The following is a 23,264-nucleotide window of genomic DNA, read 5'->3' as shown; positions in this document are numbered from 1 at the left end:
CTGGTCTCCTGAAGAGAGCTTCCTACCACTCCGAGTCCATGCTGCAATGGAGGTTGCACAGGTTGTGGTGAACACCCAGGTGTGAGTCACTCACTTTACTCACCTCCCAGGTAAGGTTTTCCATCTACTCAGTTTTAAATGCCATTCTCCCTGCTTGCCCTGTTTCATTATTTTTTCCTGGGCCCATCTCTAGCATGCTACACATTTCAGTACTTGGCTGATGGTATGTCTATGTCCTCTAAAAGGCAAGCACCAGAGGCAGGAATTTGCTTTTGCTGTTTTTTGTTTACCAGTTCCTAGGATTGTGCCTGCACAGAATTGACACTTGATCTAACTGAAAGGAGGGGCTGGGCATCCAGTCTGGATGGGAGTTTAGTCAAGGAAGGCTTCCTGACGGAAGTGACACAAGCTGAGTCAGACAAGCGCCTCAGGGGAGGATGCATTCCAAGGACAAAGGCCAGGAAAAGGCGAGCCTGGCAGGAACCTTAAGCAGTCATGTGGCTGAGGCCTTCCCTGCTTTTGAAGAATGATCGATTAGATGAGGATGGACAGGCAGGCAGGCCATGGGCAGTGAGGAGGGCCTGCATGTCCCCCCTGGAGACTAGAAATCTGTGCTGGAGGCTGAGGGTCAGGTGGGGTAAGGATGGCAGAGGACAAGGGGTGACATTCATTTACAGTTTGAAAGTGAGCAAGTTAAGGATCAAGAAGAGCTGTATCCTCTAGTGTCAGATGCTGCCACAGCACGTCCAGCACCTTAGGTCACTGACATTTCATGTTTAGTCACTACATTAGGTTGCCACGGAAACGAAAAGGATTAAGTGAAGTCTCCATAAATGGACACTTCTGGCTTATTAGGAGGAATTCTGATGACCTTGGGTTAAACCTTGGTAATGATGAGGCCTCTGCAGCCCATGGTCATATTCTCTCTTCCCTCTTCCCCAGCACTCCATTGCTGTCCCCTTCTATATCACAGAGACCAACCCACCAGGGACCCCCAGGCTGTAGGATGGGGGCAGGACACCAAGAAAATGATGAGTGAATAATCAGAAAGGGGAAGGAGGTTGGGATGTAGATACTATCTACAGCCCAGGAGAAGTTGCTTAGCAATGAGGACAGTGTTAAAAGAGTTTACAAATGTCCAGTGACTGGTGCAGAGAGGGGCTGGAGTAGGTGGAGAGTCTTTGGAAGAGCTAAAAAGGGGTATCAAAAGGGGGCCCCTGGGTAGGAATTAAGGAGAGGGGCAAGGCAGAAATCAGGTGCTCTGCTGGAAAGAGTGCAGAGTAGATCGTTCCACCCCTCAGAATGTTGCCTGAGGGCAAAGGCCATCAAGATGCTGAACTCATGAAAGGGGCCAGAGTTTCTACCTCAGCCCCAGGCGAGGTGACTTCACTGTCCACGGAAGGAATGGCCAATCAGATCCTCCCTTCCTACCATGGCCCTGAGAGAGTTCCTCAGTGTGGGCCAACCCAAAACAGGATAAAGTGGGGGTCATGCAAATTCATGCTTAGTATGTTGTGATTCATTGGTACTCAACAGAAACCCCAAAGACCAAATCTACCTGGGGTTTCAGTAACAGAAATCCCAACACTTGACATGTGCCCACCACATCCCATACCCTGCTCCACACCTCCTCCTTGAATTCTCCTGCCTTCCTCGAAGTCTTCACCCCCTAGGTCCACCTCTACCACCCTCCTCTTTTCTAAAGTCCTGCCCAAATATTCCTAGTCAACAATTCTAAGAATTCCCTGCTCTCCTAAACCTGAGCTCCCCAGAAGCAGCAGAAATTGCTTGACCCTAGTCTAAATTCTTCATCCCTTTCCTGTCCCTTGACCAGACCCCTAAGTGTGCCAAGTGACAGGAGCAAAGAGTGACACTGGAAAACCTGCCCCCGGTGACCTTGTTCTTCACACCCAGCCCGGCTGGCACACAGAGGTAGTCCTAGGAAAATGGAAAACAAAACAAAACAGACACAAGAGCGGGGAAACTTCATGATTTATTGGGTGGATGGGAGGACAATGATATATAGCACAGAAAACTCCAGAAGTAGGCAGAGTAGGTGACCCAGTCCAGGGGGCTCCGTGGCACTGCTGGGGAGGGGGAGAGCCAGCCGAAGACTCTCTAACTCTTGGCCCCAAGTTTCCAGAGTCCCAGCCCCACCCACCCACAAGGGAGGAAAAATTGTTCTACAGTGTGCTGAGGCCACAGGGTAAGAAGGCTGGCAATGCCTGCAGCAGCAACATCAGCCCAAAAGAACCCGAGGAGAAAGTTAAGTGAGGCCCACAGCCTGGTATTTCTAGCCCAGAAACACAGGCTGACATAGCCCCTGGCATTCACTCACCAGGCAGAGGCCCCTCTGGGGGAGCTGAGGCCCAGGTCCCCATCCTGAGAGGGCCAGTGCTTCCATCCCCACGCGGCCTCCTCCATGGTCTCCACATCCAAGGCAACACCCCTGGAGCAATGAAGAACCCAGAGAGCAGGTGGTCACCACAATGTTTGGTCTCTAAAGTTACCTCACCTTTCTTCTGGCCAGCTTCGGTGAGAATGGTCCCCATTTAAGTAGAGACGAGTGGCCAGCTTTGTTTTTCTATACCAGACCTGGCTCTAAAGGAATCTCAGTACTCCCAGAAAAGAGTCAAAATCAAAAATGTCACTAAAGTCTAAAACAGACCTTTCCAGGGGCAATAGCGCAGATACGATCACAGGTGAACAGAGACAGTTGGAAGTTGGCTTGCGGTGGCCCCGCCCACTAAGGCTCCACAACGCCTCGCTGGGAGTGAGGCCCTCCTAGCAGCCAGCCCGCCACAGTCATTACCTGCCTGCCTGTGTATCTCCCGGGCACTTGTGCTCACCCCAGCCTTCAAGTCTTCCTCACCTTGGCACATCCCACTGCCCACCACGTCCCACAGGCCCAGGGCCACCACCTCCAAAAAGTCACTTCCCTTTGGCAATCACACACAGCACCAAAACGCACTCATTCCTACACACGGTTCATCCTGGCTCCTCACACCCCCCAAGTATATAGCTCTTGACACAGACAGAGCCTGATCTCTGGTCACAGGCGGCCAAGCTGAGCAAGGTCAAGGGGAACAGTCTCCTGTCATTGACTCTCCCACTGCTGCCCACGGTGCCTGAGACCAGAAAGCACTGGCTGCAGAGAAGCAGGAGTGTGTGAAGGCGCCAGCATTTGAAAGGGACGGTGAGGACCCTCCAAATACGGGAAACTGCTTTCAGCAATTCCTCTCCCTGCATTATCAACGACCAGAGCACAAACAGCCCGTGATCACTTTCCAATGCAGGTGCATGCAAAGACACAGGGAGATCCAGGGACAGAAGCAGGTGCCAGCTGCCTGTGACAGAGGTTGATTCTGGTGGAAACAACCCAGCCGAGCACAAGACGTCAGGAATGGCCTTTCATTCCTGGGAAAGGCCCATTAAATCTCCTGCCAAGGGGAAATGAAGAGCAGTCACTTTGGGCAAAACCACTGGGGAAATATTTGGGTTGGAAATGATAGGCAGCGTGTGCACAAAAGTCACCCCTAGTATAGCTTTGCTTTTCAAATGAAAAAGACAAGGTCCTGACTAGATCAAGGACAACAGCAGTAGCAGAAAGGGATTCAATCCCAGGGACAGATTTCCCCTTTACCACACGCTTCTGCTGAACCTCTGGGGAGGACAGGGGTGCAGGTAAGGCAGGTACCCCAGAGCTTAGTGGGACTCTGGAAGACCTTCCCCTGCAGCCATTGCTGCAGGCATGTGACAGATCAGAGGTGATCATGGCTTCCGGGGGCTGGGAGCAGATCTGGGGAGTCAAGGACAACACCTCCATCTCACCTCTCAGCCCCCCTACATTTGCACCTGAAGCCCCTGGCAACATGCACATCTCTGTACTAGATGCAAGGAATCAACACTCCAGAGAACGGACCAGAGACCTTACCTTAAGGACAGTGGGGCCCACAGTGCTCCTGACATGACGGCTGCGTGGCACCTCTGTGTCCATGCATTCATCCGTAGCAACAGGAAGCCATGCGTGAGCACCAACTTGTCTCGGCTCCTGGCAGGGGCTGGGAGCCTCGGGAAGGGGCTCAGCGCAGGTGTCACAAGATAGTAAGCCTTCTCCAAATGGTGGCTGTTGTTATTTCCTGAAGAGACACAGCAGCTTCTCATGAAAAGGACAGTAGTTAACTCTGAAGAGGGAGACAGCGGATGGCCTAAGACAGGGTAGTCAACACGACTAGTGTGTAGCTAATCAGAGATTAAGCACAGGTGGAAATGGCTGTGGCGGGCAGATGTTTGGGAGTGTGCCTGGCAAGGCTCGGTGGCAGCGGCTATGCCAGGGAACTTAAGCAACACATACAGCCTGCTTCCCACCAGCGGGGGTAGGAAGCAGTGACACTTCCGCACACGTGGCAGCCCCCGAGGCCCTGGAGCAGTGGAGTGTGGGAAAGCTCCCAGAACTGGAAGGTAGGATGCGAACCCTCCAAACATGGGACAATCCTTTCCACATTTCCTCTGCCTGCACCACCAGTGAGCAAGACACGGGCAGCCCATGATCACTTACGAATGCAGGGGCGGAGAGGCCAGAAGGCTGGCTGAGAAAGGAGGTGATGGCAGAGACCTGACTCACCATCCCAGCTGAGTGCAAAGACCCAGTAACTGCTCCTAATCCTACAAGAATCCCTTCAACCCAAACAGGAGAGGCAAAGGGAAGAGATCCCAGAAAGAAACGTGACAAGAGTTCTTAGGTTATAACAGAGAGGACTGTGGGACCTTAAGAAAAATGGTGTCATTTTAATAGGCTTTCTGGAGAATGAAATTGGGGCTACAAGGGGACCCCAAAGTTAAGAGAAGGCACACAGGTGATTAAGACTCAGGTACAGCCCTGTCAACATCCTTCTTGCTTCTGATTCAGACATCCTGCTGCCAACTTAGCAATTTGAAGAAGGGCTCCCCAAGGGCCCTCAGAAACAAGCACAAAAGAGGAGCCAGATGTGCCTCAAAGGCACTAGAGAGGGTAAAACTGGGACCAGGGTGAAGCCACCTCACCTCACCTTTACCACTTCCCACACCCAACGAAGCAACTGCAGATCTGCTGAGAACATACCTCACCTCGGGAGCACCATGGTCCAGACACCTCTCAAGGGCTCACTGCACTGAGCTGTGTCCTCTGCAATAAACAAGAAGCCCTGTGTGAGCAACCTAACTGTCATCTGGTCACATGTCCTGGTAACAAGCACATGCAAGCGCAGAGTGGCTGGCATGACAGGGAGCTGCTTCACTAACGTAGGTTGCTATTAAGAGCCAGGAAGGCACACCGTTTCTCAAGAACAAGGAAAGACATTCACAACCCAACAGAGGACAATAGGTCATCTGAGGCAGAGAGGGCTTTCAGATCATCTTTTGTGCAAAATCAGAGGAAATTGCTGAGCTCCTGGAACCTGGTTCTGAAAGGATGTGAAATCCAGGACTGGACTGGGAGTGAGCAGGACTGCAAGCAGCTCCTGCATGGGGGGTGAAGGGGGGCAAGGGGCCAGGAGCACGCCAGGTCACCTGTGAAGGCGAAGTCTGGTTTCTCTTTAAACCAGCCTTGGCCCACTTCATCACGGCTCTGTTCTGCCACCATAACCACAGGGAACAAGGAAACTCCTCCCCTTATGGACCTGGTTCCACCTCGGGCAAAGGGCCGCCAAGGACAAGCACTGGCCCATAGGAAGGGCAATTCTAAGAGAAGGGAGCACAGAGGACGTGCCCTCAGCTTTCCCAGGCTGGCTGTCTCACAGGTCATCTTCCCCTGACTCTCCAAGATGGGACGCCCCACACCACCTTCTGAAGATGAGTCTCTCTTTCTCTTCTCTCATGTTGTCCATTCTTTCCACAGCTGTTAAAACACTGGAGACTGGCCAGGTGCTGAGCCTAAAGAGAGACAAGGCTAAAACACTCAGAGTGAGGCAAAAACACAAGAAATCCAACAACTCCCACCAAATGATTAGTGCCTTCCTCTCATCTCAAGCCACTCCCTGGATTACATCACACCAGGAACCCTGAATGACTAAGGACCTGGGTGGCAGAAATGACTTCCTGGAGGGAAGCTCTAGGCTCTACAACCAACCCATAGCTCCTGCAGCCCATGCTCCAGCCTCCTTTGTTTTAAAGCCTCACTGAAACCAGCACTGAGCCAGACCCCAGTAACAATGGGCATCTAAGGATGGTGGGGAGGAGGAAGTGTGGGAAAGCTGCAGGGCTTGGAAAGGACCGGAATGGATGCTCCCAACCCCGGAAATGCACTTGACAGCCATTCCTTCTCTGTACCATCCATGCCAGGGCACCGGCAGACCGGGACCACTTTCATATCTAAGTACAAAAAAGGGCAGAAAATGAACCGGAAATGAGGCCAATGCTAAACATTGGAGACTGGCCTGCTGACTCTCCACCTCCCAAGGACCCTGAGTGATATCACTTCCGATAAAGACGCCACCCCTCATCTGACCACCCACAGGAAGACCAGTTTCTGCTAAAAATGCCTCCATTGTTCATTCAACCCACAAGAGCCAACTCAGGACCTACTCCATGCCAGATGCCTTGGTTCAGAAACAAACATACCACACACCAGTCTCGCCCTCACAGTGCCCACCCAGCTTCCTTACTTGAAGGAAATGAAAAGGAAGAAACTCACCCAAGGCTACCTGGCTGAAGAAGGGCTGAGTCAGGACCTCAACTCAGACCCTGGGCCCCCACACTAGCCCCTCTATTACCCTAGGCCTCCAACACAGGGCCGGGCCAGGCCTGTGCTTCTCAGAACCCAACTGGGCTCCAGAACCACAGCTCTCGGGTGCGTTGGGCAGGAAAACAACGAGCCCCCCGTTCACGGGGCTCAGGAGCAGCAGCACTTACCCACAGGGCAGCCCCAGCCCCTGCACAGGGCGGGTGCAGCAGGCAGTGTGGCCCCTTCACGCCCCGCAGGAGCCGAGGGGGCGCTGGCGGATGCTGGGCCCGCAAAGCCATCCAGACGGCTTTCGTGTCTCCGAGGTCTCCCAGGCGGCGCAGAGCCGGCTGGCCTGGCCAGGGGAAAGCAGGGGGGCGGGCTCCAGTGCAAGCAGCGGACAGGGGAGCGGACGCTGCCCTGAATTGAAACTGCAAACAACAGTCCGGATAAGGAAGTTATTTTAACGCTTTCTTTCTTCCGAAGGTGACTCAGGGGGAACTAGGTTCTTGGTCAGCCCCACCCACTCTCTGCACGGCCCTGCGGGACTGAACGCCTGGCGCTGGCAGCGGGGGCTGCGGGACAGAAAAAATCACGCGGGCTCAGGCACCGGCCGCCCGCAGCCCCGCACGACTCGCTGTGAGCCCCGGGCCCACGCGTCGCCGGACCCGTTTCTCGCCACGAACGGGGGCCAAGTCTTCCCCGCCGCCGGGCGAGGCCCGGGCCCGGACGGCCGCACGGGCCGCATGGCTGCCAGGGCCCGCCCCGCGGCCGCGCCCATGCCCGGTCCACACCCCGCGGCGGGCGGGCACGGAACCCGGCCTGGCGCTGGGCTCGGGGCCGATCCCGGGGGGCCCCCGCCGCCTCAGGGCCTCCTTTCTCCTAGTGTCGGGGCAGGAGGGCTGCGGCCTTGGCCTTGGAGGCCCCGGGGTCCCCGTGCAGCGCGACCCCGCAGAGACTCACTGCGGCGCCGGGACTGGCCGTGGCGGCGACGCGGGGCGTGGGTCGATGACGCGACGCGGCTCGACACCCGGAAGCGCCGCCCCGGCCGGCGCCGGCGAAAACGCGCCAGGGGCGGGGCCTGGGGCCGTGAGCAGCCGCTCCACGAGCTGGACCCGCGCATGCGCCTCTGGCGCCACCTTGTGGAACAAGCTGGTATTCTCAGGCCAAGTAATCCTGAAACCTGGAATTCCTCCCACTACCCTGTTTCCCCGTTTTATCCGGAAAACATTGTAAAACAGCAGCTTCCCCTTCCACCCGTCGGTCCATCCGTCCGTGCGTCCCACCATCCATTTTATTCTATCCACGCATCTTCTCATCACTATTCATTCTACACACCCATCCATCCAGAAAGTCTTTGTAGCAGCTGCTTCATATGCGTTACTAGGCTAAGCACTGGAAAAATAAAGAAAAAAGATAAATGTGGCCCTTTGACTTTGTTGGTTATATTCTAGTGGGTATGATAAACAAGTGAGTCTGCAAATGCAGTAATTAAAAATCTTGACAAGTGCTACAAAGAACTTGGGCAAGAACATATAAGGGACAATAAACCAGTGAGGACGTACTTAGCCAGGAGGAAAATATAGTTAATGTAAAACTTGATGGAAAAGAAGGAGCAAACCATGAGAAGATTAGATTCTATTTGGGGACATATGTAAAAAGTGACCATTTAATGTGACAAAATTCACGGGCAGGTGGACAGGTTTCATAGTATGATATATCACTGCAATGCCCATCAACGCTACAGAGGATTACAATTATAATGACAAATAATGACTAATATTTTTTGAGCACACTATTTCAGGCATTTTGATCCATTGAATCATCACATCAATCGTAAAGGTAAACACTATTATTACCCACTTTGCTGATGAGGAAGCAAAAGCTTGGAAAGTTAATTAACTTTTCCAAAGGAATGCAATTATTGTGTTAAGAATTGTGCATGGTCTGAGAGTTACCTTACTTGTAAGTTGACAAGCTAGCCTGCTCATACTTTGTAAATGCTGGCCGGGGACACGAAATTCCTGAGCTAGAGGCAAGGACGTTATTATGACAAAGCAAAGAGTTTCATGTTTATGTTGGTTCCCAAGCCTCACGAGTCCTACAGAGGCCCCAGGTGGATGCCTGCACACACCCCGAGTCACTGTGCCACCTGAGAGGGACACCGAACTTGGGGATTCAACATCCTTATAGCAAATATAAGTGAACCTGCTTTTAGTCTGGGAGACTTTATCTCCCAGACTAGGCCTTCGGGCCAAACTCCACAGACCCCTGAAGATCATCTTGGCAGCGTTTGGTAAGAAGCCAGAGTTTGTTCTGCAAGATGAAAAATGTTCTAGAGATGGTTGCACAATGATGTGAATGGATTTACCATGCTGAACTGAACATTTAAAAACGGTGAAAATGGTAAACTTTAAGTTACATGTATATTACAATTAAAATGTTTTAAATGGGTAAAATACATTGAAACACGGTACCAAGAGTGTATTTTTTACAATTCTGTATTTATAACGAGCTAGTTGAATAAATATTAGTTGCTATCAGCAGCGGCATCACCATCAGACATTTGATAAAAATATCTAGTCATAACTTTAAAAAATTCTTAAAATTCTAGAAATGGGGGGCCTCCCTGGTTGTGCAAGGAGTTATCTCTCAGCACTATGAAGGTATTGACTGCCACTGCAGCATGAGTTCAATCCCCACCCAGGGAATTTACCCACACGGTGCAGCAGACCTCTCCTGTCTTGCCTGCTGCTCCCCTCAGCAGTGTATTTCAGTCAGTCTGCCTGTTCTGCTCCCCACTCTATTTCTGGTGAGTCCTCTCCCCCCCCCCGCACCTCTGGCCTACGCCCCAGTTCTTGTATGCATAAATAAATAAAATAAATCTTAAAAAAATCAGAAATAGAATATACATCTAAAACCATCAGCTAATATCATGCAGAATGGTGAAATTATAGACATGTTCTTCTATTTTTATCCTGGAAGTTCAGAAAAATACCAGTGATGTTTGATGCCTGTGGCCAAGAAAACCCAAGGTCAGAGGAGTGAAGAACAGAAGAGGTTATTAGCACATCGAAAAGGAGAGAAAGTCAAATACAGTTATTCCAGAATGTTCGAGGATTCAGGTGAGAAAATTACAACATTTCCCAAGCCAGGAAAGTTTAATTAGCTAGAAATATCTGTTGTTTAATTAGTAGAAAGGTCCAAGTTGTTCAGGGAGGCCCAAGTTAATAAATTCCCATCCAGACTCATTACTCGAGAAGGTTGTCTTCACTGGTTGCCCACCACGCAAAGCAGGTAAGTCCACTGTAACTGGCAAACATTACCAAGTCTTCAGTTAGGAGTCCAGTCACAAGGCCCAGCCCTGCCATCTTCTGAGTGAAAAGGGACATCTCTTCTTATGTCTGTCCCCATGGCAAAGCCTGAGCCATTCATACCACCAGAGTCCCACATTTGATCCCCTTTCCAGAACTGGTCTTCAGTCCAGGCCAAAAGTGAACCAGAAGCAAAACTTGTGCTACAAAGACTGTAAGGGTCAGAGGACCCAGCTAGGGGCCCAAGAGGGAGCTGACTCTGGTGGAAAGGTCTTTGGTCTCATCTCAGTGGGCCAGAGCATCCAGTGAGGGCTAAGAGCTGCTGGACAGCCACAAACAGGAGCCAACATCCAGGCCACAAGGCAGCTAGGAAAGAAACAGTTCTGCCTGAGAGGAACTGAGGAGACTGGAGTGGCCAAAGTCTTCATCAGGACTCAGGCTCAGTTAGCAGGGGCCTGAGGTTATTCCCTCTTAAAGAGGCAGTAACAGAGCAACAAAAACAAGCAGAGGCAGATGACGAACAGGCATAGCAAGAGCACCAGTGTGGAGTACATTCTTCGTGCAGGGACCAGGCTTGGAACTCCTACAGGCCTCAGAGGGGTAGCTGTTTACTTCCTGCCTAGACTCTGGGTACCATCTTCTGGGAATAACCTGCCCATGACTCCATCTCAGAAGAGAAGGGGCTCCAGACTGCCTGCATTTTTCAGCCACTGTGAGGTCACAAACTCCAGGATGGTGTGATGTGGGCCACCTCCTCCCCTCCAGTTACAGCCCAACCTTTATTAATGTGCCCAGTATACTCAAAGCAGGATTTCTGGTATGTAATCATATTTTTTTACCTGTCTCTTTAGACTTTCAAAGAGGAAATGTCTTTTTCCCTGCCCCTAGAAAAGTATCAGAATGGCCTATTAGCTTGTCTGCTCACTCTCAGGTACTGAAAATGAGAAATAATATTTCCATTGCATTATTTAAAATGTCCAAACTAATCCGGCCATCATGTATTCAGTCACCATTTGCTCAGGGAAGGCTTCTGTCCTCTCCACCTGTTGGGGCCAGGCACAGGGTAGGTTGCTGTCTGCTGGGATTGCTCACAAGCCTCCTGACTTATTCAATTCTGATTCTCTTCACCAGGGGGTTTCTGTTCACCCACCCACTCCCAGTACCTCCAAAAACAGAGACTAAAGAGTAGGGCAGAGGGGAGTCTCCCCTCTTCTGGGATCCCCTCACCCCAACATGCTCCCTCTTGGGCAGGAACTTGTGAGCAGCAGGTCGACACACCGACCAGATTCTATACCTGCTGAAGGGGACCTTGATCCTGTAGCTTAGGAGTACTTTGAGCATCTGTCAGCTGTGCTCCAACTCCAGGGGACATATGTCAAGCTCCTGCATGTTTCCGGCTCCTCTTAGTAAGTTCAGGTGAGAGAAATTCCTTCCCTACTCTCCCCCTTGGGGCAGAAGGAGGGACAATTTTATGACCCAGAATTCATAATTTCCCCTTTTTAATATCTATTTTTGTGCTGTTAAGACCCTCAAATTAGAAGAGAGGATTCAAGAGTCAAAAGCAGCTATTTTTAGGTTTTTTTTCTCCCTAAATTCTGCATCTGGCCTAACACCTTTGGAAGTCAGCTGCCATATCAACAGGTGGAAACTTCAAAAATTGCCAACATTCAATCACTTTTTACCTAAAACAGCCACCACTGGAGATGATTCATCCCATATCTTCATCCTGTTCCGAAAGGGAACCTTTGGATAAATGTCCATGTTAACATCCTGTTACGTTGACAATGCACAAACATAAACCACACTGCTCAGACCCCTGACCTCCTCTCAGCACTGGGGATGCAGAAATAAAGGGACCAAATCCCCCCCTGACTTCAGGGGAGGAAGGGATGTGGGAGAAGGATCTAGCTTTGATTCATGGTCCTACCTTTTCCCACCTTCTGAAGGCACTTTTACCTTGTCTCCAGCTCAAGACAAAGAGGCCCCCAACTTGAGTAGTGCAGGGGACGCACCCTTCCTTGGATGTCCCAGGCTGTGGAATATGCTGATGCTCTGTTTGCTGCTTCTCTCCTGAGCCAGAAGGCCTTAGACTGGCACTGATGAACGCAGCAGCCACCAGTCACATGTGGACAATGAAGTCAGTTCAAAGTGCAATGTAATAGCAGTATAAAACATGCACTGGATTCCAAAAACCAGAGAAAGAACAGTAAAATATCACAAATAAATTACAAATGTTATTACACACAGAAATGATAATGTTTCGGTTACGTTAGGTCAAATAGAATATATTATGCAAATTAACTTCACCTTTTTGAGTAACTTTTTAATGTGACTCCTAGCAAATTTAAAATTACCTCTGTGGCTGGCATTACATTAATACTGGGCAGCACTGCCTAACACTTTGCCAACACAGCTTTCCCTCTATCTCATAATCCCACTCTTCACCTTCCCAGAAGCCCCCTGGTCTCTCAGAAATGCTAAGGCGCAGGAACTCCTGGGCATTGGTCATTGGCTCTGTGCTATGCCCTCTCTAAGTCTCATTTCACTTAATTCTCACAGCTATGCTAAGAGGCTGGCCAGAGAAGTTAGGTTCCACAGCATGACACATGACCAATCAGAGCAAGAGCAAGAGGCAGCAGAGGCAGCAGAGGATGCTGAGCTGAGCAGCCACAACTGTGTACACCGACCCCGTTGCTCTGTCTTCATAGCCACAGCACCCCTATGCCAGCGACCCCATCACAGAAACCCCCAACTTCTCACCATCTTAGAAGCTTCCCTGAGGGATAGCCCTCTGCACTGGTGAGGGCTGGATTTCCACCTGTGCTGACCTAGTGAAGATCTGGTATCTGAGGTGGATCCTCTTCCTCAGGCCTGTGGTGGGCTTTTTACACTTCAGAATGTGGGTGCAGTCGCCCCAGATCCAGAGATACGTCTGGGCCGGGATGCAGGAAGTGCTAGTGCTTGTGAGATTTGTGGTCGTGAACTCCCTCCCAAGTCTGTCCCCAGTGTCGATGATGGGAGCAGGAACCGCTATCTTCTCTGACACTACGCCAACCAGATCAGGCGTGGGTCAAGACTCATGCTTAGGCCAAAGTTCAGCGAAGCACCTGCCTACCTCCCTACACTCATCTTCTGACACACTTACATCCCAGCCTCTGACCATGAGATGGTATTTTAGTCTGGTTACTCCGAATAGATATATGCCCAGGATTCACTCACTTGTTCAGCTGTGCCAGCCACTAACCTAGCGTAGGGTAAATGGTTTTCAGACTTTTCTGCCCTCCTACCATTAGGATTGCCCTGCCTGATAGGGCGCCTGCAGTTGTTACATAGTTGTGTTGTTTACTTCTGTGGGCCATGGGAGGAGTATTGAGAAAGTCACCAAGAGAAGCAGAGGCAGGAGAGAGAAGGGGAGAAAGAAAGCCAAAGAAGGCCAGAGAAGCCCAGAGTGAAGACTTGCCTGGGGCTTGGCGGCCTTCCCCCACCCAGCCGCCGCCTGCTATGCACCTGGTTTCTGCACTACATGTAAAAGCTCAATAAAAGCCTGAGAAAGCCACCGAGGGCTCCAGGACTCTTTTACCCGGTCTGCTTGGATCATAGATAACCAGCTCAGTGCCCAACCTGCCCCTACACCTAGGTACTAGGAATACTGGGGTCACTCAGACCAGAGCCCTAATGCCCAAGCTAAACACACTCAGCATTAGCTTTTACTGATCACAGCTCCTCACATGGAAAGGTGACCCTTCCTACAGACTAAAGGTAAATAAATCTGTGTTAACAGAACAGACCAAAAGCAAAGCAAGCGAGAGAATGTTACTTCCAATACTGTAGAAAAGTTTGAGTTTTGGGCCTCCCTGGTGGCGCAAAGGGTTAAGCACCGCACAATGAAGCAATCTGCGGACTCTGCAGCATAAGTTCAATACCCAGCTGGCCAGGGAGCTACCCACACGGTGAAGCCGACCTCTCCTGTTGCGCCTGCTGCTCCCCTCAGCTGTGTACTTCGGTCAGTCTGCCTGTTCTGCTCCCCACTCTGTCTCTGGTGAATCCTCTCACCCCCACCCCATCTCTGGCCTGTACCCCAGCTCTTGTGTGCATAAATAGATAAATCTTTAAAAAAAAAAAGTTTTGAGTTTTCCCGGACCCCCAGGAGCCGGCATTTGCGCCCCGGGCCACCAGGGGGCGCGCAGGAGCGCCCGGGCGGGTTCCGCCCGCGGGGCCGACGCTCTAGCCCACCCGGCGCTCGCCGGCACTTCCGCCCGCGTGGAGGCGTCGCCGCGCTTCGCCGGCCGCGTGGCTGCCGCGTCCCGCGATGCCCGCCCCGCGCCGCTTCCCGCTGCGTCGCGCTCTCGCGCCGCCGGCCTGGGGTCTCGGGTGGGTGCGCCGCGGGGCCTCTGGGCGCGTGATCTGCGCCTCCCCCGCCGCGGGGCCCCACGAGGTCGGCCCGAGCCCAGCCCCGGCCCTGGGTTCGTGCCCGCCCGTCGCCGCGGGTGGACCGGGGGTGGCGGGGACGCGGGACGGAGCCCGCCGGCTGCTGGGCGGGTGCGGCCGTCGGATCCCCGGTTCTCACCCGGCCGCGTAGTGGCGGGAGACGGGCCTGTGACGCGTGGGGCCCCTGTCCGCTGCTTGCACCGGAGCCCCGGCCCCCTGCTTTCCCCTGGCCGGGCCAGCCGGCTCTGCGCCGCCTCGGAGACAAGAAAGCCGTCTGGATGGCTTTGCGGGCCCAGCTCCGCCAGCGCCCCCTCGGCTCCTGCGGGGCGTGAAGGGGCCACACTGCCTGCTGCACCCGCCCTGTGCAGGGGCTGGGGCTGCCCTGTGGGTAAGTGCTGCTGCTCCTGGGCCCCGTGAACGTGGGGCTCGTTGTTTTCCTGCCCAGCGCACCCGAGAGCTGTGGTTCTGGAGCCCAGTTGGGTTCTGAGAAGCACAGGCCTGGCCCGGCCCTGTGCTGGAGGCCTAGAGTAATTAATGGAGGGGCTAGTGTTGGGGCCCAGGGTCTGAGTTGAGGTCCTGACTCAGCCCTGCTTTAGCCAGGTAGCCTTGGGTGAGTTCCTTTTCCTTTTCTTCAGGTAGGGAAACTGGAAGAGCCCAGAGGAAGGAGGCCTGGTGTCTGGTGGTGGTGGTTTCTGAACCCAGGCACCTGGCTTGGAGTAGGTACTCAGCTGGTCCTGTGGGTTGAATGAACTATGGAGGCATTTTTCAGCAGAAACTAGTCTTCCTGTGGACCATCTGATGAGGGTGGCATCTTTATGGGAAGTGATGACGGCCCTTGGGTCCTGGACTTGGGTGAGCAGCTCTCCCTTGCTGGGTCTGTAAGTGGGCTGGCAACATTGGCCTTTGTTCCCAGCTCACCTTCTGCCCTTTGCTGCACCTGCATTCGAAAGTGATCGTGGGCTGTCTGTGCCCTGGTCATTGATAGTGCAGGGAGAGGAATGTCTGAAAGCATTTCCCGTGTTTGGAGGGTCTTCCCTGTCCCTTTCAAACCCTGGCGCTTTCTCACACCTCCTTCCTATCTTTTGGGTGCATCCTGGCACCCATAGTACTCTGCCTACCTTAGTGCTGGCTTCTGTGAGCCTTTAACAAAGGAAGGTGAGAGTGATTGCTCCCTCCTGAAATGTGTGGTTTGGTTGTAGGACCACATCTGTGGTTTTCAGACACAGGTCTCCAATTTCAACTGCCCCATTGAAGTGAGTGAGGCTGCCTGTGTCCAGGTCATTGGTTAATGCAGGCAAAGGAAAATTTGCAGGGTTTTCCCCATGTTCAGAGGAGTCATCTCTTCTTTCTGGGAGAGTGACCAGAGCATCAGGTAGATGGAGGGAAGCCAGTGGTCAGAGCCTTCATATCCAATACCTACATTTCCCAGGTGTTTACTGTTGATGGTGTCATGGACTTGTAAGCAGTACCAAATGGACTGATCATATGCTGGCTTCTTGTTCCTGCCGGAATATCATGTGGCTGCTATTCCATGTGCATAAGAGCAGTCCTCAGGGAGAACCTGGGTTTCAAAGTCTCAGGTAAGTGTCCTGCCTGTGTCGGTAGAGCTCACGCTTTGTGCAGGCTGCGAGGCCAGAGGTGATGAAATGATGAGGTGTGAGTGTGCAGGTGATAGTGCCTCCCAGTGCTCCCGGCATTTCCCTTTTAGACCACAAACACAGTTCTGGGCCCTTTTCTGTCTGAAAGCCCCTGGCAAAAGCTGCTGTGCTGTTGAAAGGAAAACAGCAGCGTGTGGGATGAGCAGAGGGTTGCATTTGTCCCCAGTGACCAGGACGAACCTGGAGTCGTCCCCAGTGACCCCTCTGAGCCCGAATGAGAATCCTGTTAGATATCAGTAGTGGTGCTCACAGTCAGAAGCCAACATCCTCAAATGTTGCTGCTCTTAATCTTCCTGTCAACCTTTAGCAGGCAATGGTGAATAATCTGAAGATCAGAGGCAGCTGCTGTAATCAGGGTGCAAGTCTGGTCACTGACTTGTCTATGGACTCTTAAGATCACAGCTGCCCAGGCTGCTCGGCTCACATGTTGCCCTTGTCTACACCTGCATTCGAAAGTGATCATGGGCTGCCCGTGCCCTGGTCATTGATAGTGCAGGGAGAGGAACTGCTGAAAGAAGTTTTCCCCGTGTTTGGAGGGGAAACTTGTCCCTTCTGAACCCTGAAGCTTTCGTACACTTTTGCATCACCCTTGTCCTGCGTGACAGCCTAGTTCCTGGTCTTGGAGCTCTTCCATGCTGGAGGATTTAGTGGACATTGGTGACCATTTTGAAAAGAGATTATCCTTGCTCCCACTCCCCACTTTGGCCATCTATGTCTCTGGGTATAGAGTCCTGTGGTTTGAGTTGGAATTCACGTGTGTAATGTCCCCAATTACTGATGATGTTTTCTCACTTACTCTTCAAATGGGTCTGGCAATCTTGATCTTTAAAGACCTGGCCACCTAACAAGTCTTACTGGAAGTTCATCTTCCACTTACCTTTTGTGGCTGGTTCATATTGAGTGGGTCTTTGTAGAATAGCATGATAACTGCTGAGGCCTTGTGACAGGAGGGGCAGGTGCCTACTGGCAGGTGGGAGAGCTGCTGAGGATGGTGATCCATCCTTTTAGTCAAAGGGTCTCAGTGTCAAAGCCCCTGGCAGCACTGAGCTGTCCTGTGGATTCCAGAGCAATCCTCTGGGCCAATTGCCCTGATTATTACCTGGTTGAAAGAAAGTTATTATTAAAACAAGATATGTTTTTCCTTATACTCTTTCTGTTTTGGGGACAGCTAATGTGGTGTGCATAAATGTGGGCCTTTTGAGTGGGACTCTCAGTGATGTCAGCTTGGGAAGAAGATGGCAGCTGCTTGTCAACTGCGTATATGCTTCCTTGCCTTGCTAGGACAGTCTTAGGCCTGAAGACTTGAAGGAAGTTTCAAGACCACACGATGGTGACCCTCAGAATGACTTGGGATGGAGGTTTGCTGCTTTTTCTCCCCAGGGTGAGTTAATGTCAAGGGCTAGAAATCCATAACCATGGTTATGCATTTATCCAGATGGGAACTCCAAACCATTGGTCTCACTTGTCCTTTCTTTTAGATTCGATGGCTGTTTGTGTACCTGAGTGGGGCAGAGAATGGAGAGTGAGGTCATCACATGAAGCATCACTAGCCCTGCTCCCTGCTGCCTGCTCAGAGCATCATGGAACTGTTCACTCTGCACGAGATTGGCAGGGACTGGGAGCACGTGGCCTTGACAGCAGTATCTCAAGAAGACAATGGGCAGGGAAGGCCAGCCCCATGTCCCTTCCCAAGCTTGGGGTGACTTTTTTAAATAACTGGGAGCTTTTCTCTTGAATTTATAGCTAGCTACTCAATCAATACAATGTGATTGTGTTACAGTATAATGTTAGGACAATAACAAAATAAAAGTTTTGAAAAATCCATAAGTTTGGGAGACCTGAAATACATTTGATGTTACTCATCAAAGAGAATGAGAAAACATATATAACTATGATAATGACGATTTCATTATCATACCAACTTGTGGGATGGAACTAAGATAATTCCTAAGGAGAAATTTATATCATTTTGCAAACATTGGAGTAGAAGAAAGACTGAAATTTAATAAGTTGTAAAGAGAGAAGACATAAAAGTAATAACAATTAGAGCAGAAACTAAAAAAGAAGATATATGCAAAAATGAAGAGTAGCATGGTTAGGTTGGTTCTTTGAAAAGATGTAGGATAGTGAAACCTGGTGAAACTGAAGAAAACAGTTTTAGGAATGGAAAAGGCCAGATAGAGCTGGCATTAAAAAGGGAATAAATTACTTTTGCCTTTAAAACTGAACTTTGACAAAATATCCATTTTTGGAAAACTTGCATAACCTCATAGCCCATCTGATAAAGGTCATAGTTGATGGAGTTAAATAAAGTTGCATTTATTGTATTTATTTAATGCCTCTTGAGAAAGAACAGTTCCAGAGGAGTCTAAGGGTGACCTTAGAGTAAGGACCTACATAGCCAGGACATCGGCACACTAGTGCCTCTGGGCTTATGTCATGGGGAAAACTGTTAATCTGAGAGCTTATATTATTGAAATGTTTTTATATTAATAGTAGGTTATATGTACACAAATAATATTGGAAGAGGGGACTCTTACCAGCTTTGTGGGTTTTTTCCTAAATTTGGCAAATGAGCTCTCAAAGTTTCGCGTTTATTAAAACTTGGAAAATGCTAAAATCTGTGTGTTTTTGTCCTTTTTAAGGTGAAGGTAAATCTTCCTGTTACCTGGTTATGGTTTCAGGTTTCTAGGAAACCCAAAGATAGTTTATGCAAAAAGATGTTTTAATCCCTTTACTAAGTTCTGAATTTGAGAAAGGAAAAGTCAGCTGTCAGGAGGTACAATATGAATATTCACAATTTGAAGTTAAAAATTAATGTGGGGGCCTCCCCGGTGGCGCAGAGGTTGAGCGCTGGGCTGCGAAGCTGCCCGCAGCCTCTTGACCACCGGTTCGATCCCCGGCCGCTGGTGAGGGTCCCACATGGTGCGCAGACCTCTCCTGCCGCGCCTGCTGCTCCCCTCAGCAGTGTCTTCTGTCTGTCTGCCTGTTCTGCTCCATGCTCTGGCTCTGGTGAATTCTCTCACCCTCCCGCACTTCTGACTGTACCCAGTACTTGTATACATAAATAAATAAATAAATAAATCTTTAAAAAAAAATATGGTGGGCCTCCCTGGTGGCACAAAGACAGCGCTATTAAGCTGTCACCTGCCACTGCAGCACAAGTTGGATCCTTGGCTGGCCCACATGGTGCAGTAGACCTTTCCTGTCAGCTGCTTCCCTCAGCAGTGTATTTCAGTGGATCCACCTGTTCTGCTTCCCACTCTCTGGTGAATCCTCTCACCCCCTGCACTTCTGGCTTACACTCCAGTTACACTCCAGTATGCATAAACAAATCTTTAAAAAAGTTAATATGGTACTTCAGAGCAAAAAGTAAATGTGGGTACTAGAAATTTAACATTTTAAAAGTAAGAACTTGTTACAATGATTCAACAGTATGGTAGAAATAAGAAAACAACAGCTCCTTGCTAAAAAAAATGCTACTCAAAGAAAACCCAGAGTCTAAATTTTTTGTGTGTATCAACTGCATAATAATATGCAGTAAGACCCTCTGAGGGTGGCCTAGGGATGTTAACCTGGGTCTGAGAACCCACTTAGGAAACTGCCAGAGAGAAGGAGGAGCCTCCACGAATGTTGAGGGCATGTGACCAGGGGCCTCCATAGACAAGTGAGGGAGGAGCAAAACTGGATTTGCGTGGAGCACCAGCCTCTCATTTTGGGGAATAAGGAGACAGGGATTTCTTAAGCAGAAAAAGCCAAGTTCACAGACCTCCCTCTCCTTTTTTTAGTAGAGTTCCTCTCCTTACACTGCCTTGACTTAGAAGAACCTTGTCCCCCAACACTCCCCAAGCAGGCAACAGCCTCCAAAGGCAAAGTGCCCTAAGAATGAAGCCTCAGGGGCTGCCTGGATGGCCTAAGGGTTAAGTCTCAGCACTATCACAGCTAGGGACTGAGTTCCGTTTCTGACCAGGCCGAGACGCTACCAACATGGCACAGCAGACCTCTCCTGTCTCGCCAGCTGCTCCCCTCAGCAGTGTATTTCAGTCAATCTGCCTGTTCTGTTCCCCGTTCTGTCTCTGGTGAATCCGCTCACCCTCTGCACTTCTGGCCTATGCATGAATAAATCTTTAAAAAATGAAGCATCGGGCCTCCCTGGTGTCGCAAGGGGTTAAGTACTGTACTATGAAGCAATCCACAGCCTCTGCAGCATGAGTTCAATCCCCAGCTGGCCAGGGAGCTACCCACATGGCACAGCAGACCTCTCCTGTCTCGCCTGCTGCTCCCCCTCAGCAGTGTATTAAAAAAAAAAAGCATCAATGAATTCGGCAGGGGAGGGTGCAGGTGGTGTGTGGGAGCCTCAGAGATGTCAGGTGACCTTGGTGGGCTTTGTATTGTCTCCCTGCAGGGGTAGGATGGGAGCCACAGGAAGGGGAACCTGCTGAACAAAGAGCCGGAGGAAAAGCAGAGGCCTCCAGGAGCTCCCTGTGGGCTCGGGCAAGGGGGTCGTGAGAACAAACCACTGCCTGGGAATTTCCCTACCAGCTCTGAGAAAGCCCCGAGCAGTCACCACAGGACCAGGCTCCAGGCCCAGAAGCTAAGCTCCCAGATCTCCAAAGGGACTGCAAGCTGGGCTCTAAAAACGACTTTTTCCAGGCCTCGCTAGTGGCGCAAGGGGTTAAGATGCAACCCATGAAGATGCCTGCAGCACAAGTTCAATCCCCAGCCAGAGAGACACCCACATGGCACGGCAGACCTCTCCTGTCGCCCACTGCTCCCCTCAGCAGTGTATTTCAGTCAGTCTGTCCTGCTCCCTACTCTCTCTGGTGAATCCTCTCACTGCCCTCCCCCACCCCAGACCTCTGGCCTATACCCCAGCTCTTGTATGCATAGAAATAAATTAAATCTTTGAAAAAAAACTCCCGACATTTTCCATATCCATTTAATGCGAAAAAAACTCCTGTAAAAAATGAAATGTCCACTCTGGGAAACCACATGTTAATCTTACACACCAAGAAAGAGGTTTCTCAAGTGAGTCAGTCACCACCCAGACAGAGAAGGAAGCAAAGCTTGCAGTAGAGGTCAGGGCTGGGCAGATAATTTGCTGGGAGGTTTATGCCCTGAGGTGAGGTGTGGGAAGTGTTCAGAGACCTGGACCACCCAGATATCCAGGTCAAGGTGTGTGTTTGTGTGTTGGGGGGAGAGGTGAATGCTCAGATGTGAATGAGAGACCTCTGGAAATCTTGCAAAGGCATCTCAGTGCAGGAAATGTGTGCCATTTTCCCTCCCCACTTACATGCAGCTGCCTCGCATTACAACTCCCACCACGCCATGAACTGGACTTCCTGAATGCAAGGCAGCTGGGAAGGAGGAAAGAAAGAAGAGAATATAGGGCCTCCCTGGTGGCACAAGGGTTAATCACCGCACTATGAAGCAATCTGTAGCCTCTGCAGCACGAGTTTGATCCCCAGCCGGCCAGGGAGCTACCCACATGGCGCAGCAGACCTCTCCTGTCTCGCTCACTGCTCCCCTCAGAGTGTATTTCAGTCACTCTGCCTGTTTGTTCCCCACTCTGTCTCTGGTGGATCCTCTCACCCCCCACATCTCTGGCCTGTACCCCAGCTCTTGTATGCATAAATAGATAAATCTTTAAAAAAAAAAAAAAGAAAAAGAAGAGAATATATATTGGAGGTGGAACAAAGGAGGAAGGACAGACCTGTGGGGAAGAGACTCATGGGTAAAAGCCACATTGGGAGACCTGTCCTAAGATTCTAGGCCAGTCATCAGTTTGTGACATAATGATTCATTTACTTTTATATCTCCCATTGTCACCTTGCATTCCTGTACCCAGGCCTGCCCCAACCTTGCCAAAAGTCCACAGGAACTTGAGCCTCGGGATGGAGACCTCTCTACCTGCCTTTCTCCCGAATTCCAGTGCCCCTGAATCACTTCCTTCCACTAAGAGCCCAGCCCTTGCTCTAGGAAGCACCAGGCTATAGAACTATCTCCAGAATGAATGAATGGTGTAAATAAAGCATGCAATTTAACCACCCTTTGAGAAGCCAGGCTAAAGTCTCCTTTCCCACGCTGATTCCCTCATGCGTGAGTCTCTTTAATAAAGCCTTGCCTGCTTCAGTTACACCCAGCACTTTCTGGTGAATTCTTTCTCTGGAGGGCAAAGCACCAGTCTTTTGGGTTGGGGCCAGTCACACTTTCGATTATGTCCCATGAGCCAAAAGCTGAAGAAAACCCATCTACCCTTTGCCTCCTGCTCCTCTGTTCTCTTTCCTTTGGGGAAGCAGAGGTGATGATGGGGTTTGACTGAGATACAGGGAAGGATAAATGACATTGAAGAGATGTCCAAGACAATTTGTTCTGGACTGTTAAGTAGCCATGAGTCAAAACAGCCCATTAAAAAGATTAGAAACCTCAGTTGCGGATTTGGAAAATCAAGTTCAACACAACTGATAAGGGTCTTACCTAGCCAGGAGCCTGCCCTGGATCCTTCCCTCCGCTCAGTCCTGGAAAATCCAGTTCTTTGGTGATGAATGAAGGTTCTTGAAGCCAAAGCCACCCCCTCCCCCAACACATCGGGGCACAACACCCTACCACTGGGCGCTGACATACCTACACTTTGGTGAGCCTTAGCCCTAATCTTCCCTCCCACCCTGTGAATTCCCCTCCCTTCCACCTTCCATCCCAGAGACCAGCTGTGCTTGATCCTCAGGCCTTAACTGGCTTCCTCCAGCTTCCTCTAGTTCCTCTCTGGCCTCCTGCCAATTGTTTTCCACAATTTATGGCCAAACTTATTGGTGTTAAAACAATCCGTATTGTTTAAGAAGGCTGTTTTCCCCCCAAAGGCTTTGCATTATACTGTGATATGGGAATCCCCAAGGCAGAGCAGGTGGGTGGTGGATGGGTGAGAATTCAGAACGGGTAGACGGAAGCCTCTTGGTGGGCAGTGACACCTAAGTATTAGAGGATAAACTCTTTTGGGTAGTCAGCTCTGGGCTGGGTGCAGCCACCCAAAAGTCCATGTAGAAGTGGGTGGGTCAGTGAGTGGGGCTTATTTCACGGGAGGTCAGAGATATACTCCTACCCCGGCTGAGGGTCTGGAAACCACTGTGTGAGGAGACCTCATGTTGCTAGTCCTCTAGGGGTGAAATCTCC

The 23,264-nt window shown here is 50.8% G+C and overlaps 2 long non-coding RNA genes and 4 other non-coding genes across 10 annotated transcripts; 3 read left to right on the top strand and 3 right to left on the bottom strand.

Annotated features, from left to right (window-relative positions):
• Positions 1 to 7,695, bottom strand: LOC119235385 (uncharacterized). Of its 2 annotated transcripts, XR_005122834.2 has the most exons (6): positions 7,661 to 7,695; positions 6,889 to 7,128; positions 5,821 to 5,910; positions 5,102 to 5,164; positions 3,935 to 4,139; positions 1 to 2,449 (listed from the first exon to the last, which is right to left on the bottom strand). It is a non-coding gene; the product is annotated as an uncharacterized LOC119235385 (long non-coding RNA). The 2 variants fall into 2 exon arrangements; XR_005122833.2 differs by lacking the exon at positions 7,661 to 7,695 and having other exon boundaries at positions 6,889 to 7,343.
• On the bottom strand, positions 3,166 to 3,298 carry LOC119237742 (small nucleolar RNA SNORA71). The gene has a single exon (XR_005123388.1). It is a non-coding gene; the product is annotated as a small nucleolar RNA SNORA71 (small nucleolar RNA).
• On the bottom strand, positions 4,436 to 4,568 carry LOC119237744 (small nucleolar RNA SNORA71). The gene has a single exon (XR_005123390.1). It is a non-coding gene; the product is annotated as a small nucleolar RNA SNORA71 (small nucleolar RNA).
• A 3,065-nt stretch (positions 7,696 to 10,760) lies between the features above and the next one.
• On the top strand, positions 10,761 to 18,923 carry LOC119235373 (uncharacterized). 4 transcript variants are annotated; one of them, XR_008552645.1, is made up of 5 exons: positions 10,761 to 10,828; positions 11,263 to 11,427; positions 15,869 to 16,019; positions 17,379 to 17,478; positions 17,576 to 18,922. It is a non-coding gene; the product is annotated as an uncharacterized LOC119235373 (long non-coding RNA). The 4 variants fall into 4 exon arrangements; XR_005122826.2 differs by lacking the exons at positions 10,761 to 10,828; positions 11,263 to 11,427 and adding exons at positions 14,560 to 14,827; positions 15,075 to 15,291 and having other exon boundaries at positions 17,576 to 18,923; XR_005122827.2 differs by lacking the exons at positions 10,761 to 10,828; positions 11,263 to 11,427 and adding an exon at positions 14,571 to 14,827 and having other exon boundaries at positions 17,576 to 18,921.
• LOC119237741 (small nucleolar RNA SNORA71) lies at positions 15,375 to 15,506 on the top strand. The gene has a single exon (XR_005123387.1). It is a non-coding gene; the product is annotated as a small nucleolar RNA SNORA71 (small nucleolar RNA).
• On the top strand, positions 16,539 to 16,672 carry LOC119237743 (small nucleolar RNA SNORA71). The gene has a single exon (XR_005123389.1). It is a non-coding gene; the product is annotated as a small nucleolar RNA SNORA71 (small nucleolar RNA).
• Positions 18,924 to 23,264: the final 4,341 nt, after the last annotated feature.

The sequence above is a fragment of the Talpa occidentalis genome, unplaced genomic scaffold (genome assembly GCF_014898055.3).
Source record: "Talpa occidentalis isolate TD23 unplaced genomic scaffold, MPIMG_talOcc4v2.1 talOcc4.10, whole genome shotgun sequence".
Taxonomy (NCBI): domain Eukaryota; kingdom Metazoa; phylum Chordata; class Mammalia; order Eulipotyphla; family Talpidae; genus Talpa; species Talpa occidentalis.
Note: the sequence above shows the minus strand (reverse complement) of the source record. Positions and strands in the feature narration are given on the sequence as shown.